Consider the following 1311-nt stretch of genomic DNA (forward strand, 5'->3'; position numbering starts at 1 on the left):
GGAAGTCGGAGGAGAGGAGGGCGACAATTACGTCGAAAGTAATAATATTTTATTGTTTACTTTTATCCCGTTGTTTCGAGAAATTTTTCTTAAACGTATATTTTCTCTATTAAAAGTTTCCTACTCACCGGTTTTACCGCAGTCGCCGGAATATTAGTGAGACTTCTCGAGCGAAAAAATATCCTCGGCTCACGATCATATGAAGCAGCTAAAGGTGAGTTACCTTACTTTTCTGTTACATTATGACACGTGGGGAGGGGGATAAGCTTTAGGCTAATATAGCAAAGTCAACGAAATTTAAATAAAGATTTTGTTTAACTTTTCAGTACAAATTGGTGGTGGTGCTGTCCAGCCCTCAGACTCTCTCCCTTCGCCTTCACAAAGAGGAGATCGTCAACTAGCGTCACCCCCGCGGTCCCGTCAGTCGACACCTGCACCGTCGTCGTCGACACCACCGACACCTCGTCAGGCTCAAAATGAAGATCAGGAGCAGGATCATCAGCAATAGGAGCGACGATGTCGTCAGCACGAGGTCAATAATTTTAATTATATAGATTTGCGGGCGGAAAACTCGCGGCAATTTAGGAATTTCACGATTCTAGGGAGAGAGGCGACTTTCGCGATACGGCCACCACCTGAAGGTAGCGATATCGCTCAATGGCTAGAAAACGCGTTTCGTGAAATTCGAACGTATGCGGTACATACGTGCGAACCGAGCGATTACGTCGGATTATCGTTTGAGTCGAGTGATCTAGCGCGTGGTCCAGCGGGATTGTCGTTTCGTCCAGCACGCGATCTAACCCACGAGGACATATGGGGGCTCGTGAGTACGTTGGCGCAAAGTGCTGGAGGAATCGATATCGCGGAAAATTTCAGGGTACGCGTTTTCAGAGTTGCGCTACCTACTGATCGCGGACGTCAGTCCAATCGATTAACGCACGAAGACGTAGCCAAACGCTCGATTTTATAAATTGTCAATTCCGACAATTTATGTTTTCCCCGTTCGCTTGTAACGGCACGCGTGCATTACGATCGCGGGCAATTACGCGTGGGGGAACTACATGAAAGATAGGAATCCGTGAGACATCAGCGTTCTTCTTTACAACGCGAGTTGGCTAAAGAATTAACGATTTCTGCGGGTATCACGATTCCCGAGGAGGGATGCGGAATTCGTGAAATTGAGCAATTTCAACGGTTTCTCGCTGCGGAAAATATCGCGATAGTTGTTTACAATTTCAGTACTTTTGGTCGCGGCGAGAATCCGTTGTACGACGGCTGCGCGTTACTCTCCTCCCTAGGTCGTGAACCTTC

General features: G+C 47.3%; 1 long non-coding RNA gene across 1 annotated transcript; it reads left to right on the top strand.

The window, feature by feature from the left end:
* The first annotated feature begins 15 nt into the window (after positions 1 to 15).
* LOC108764882 (uncharacterized) lies at positions 16 to 360 on the top strand. The gene is made up of 3 exons (XR_001940294.1): positions 16 to 38; positions 117 to 214; positions 327 to 360. It is a non-coding gene; the product is annotated as an uncharacterized LOC108764882 (long non-coding RNA).
* Positions 361 to 1311: the final 951 nt, after the last annotated feature.

Source organism: Trachymyrmex cornetzi, unplaced genomic scaffold (assembly GCF_001594075.2).
Source record: "Trachymyrmex cornetzi isolate Tcor2-1 unplaced genomic scaffold, Tcor1.1 scaffold46, whole genome shotgun sequence".
NCBI lineage: Eukaryota > Metazoa > Arthropoda > Insecta > Hymenoptera > Formicidae > Trachymyrmex > Trachymyrmex cornetzi.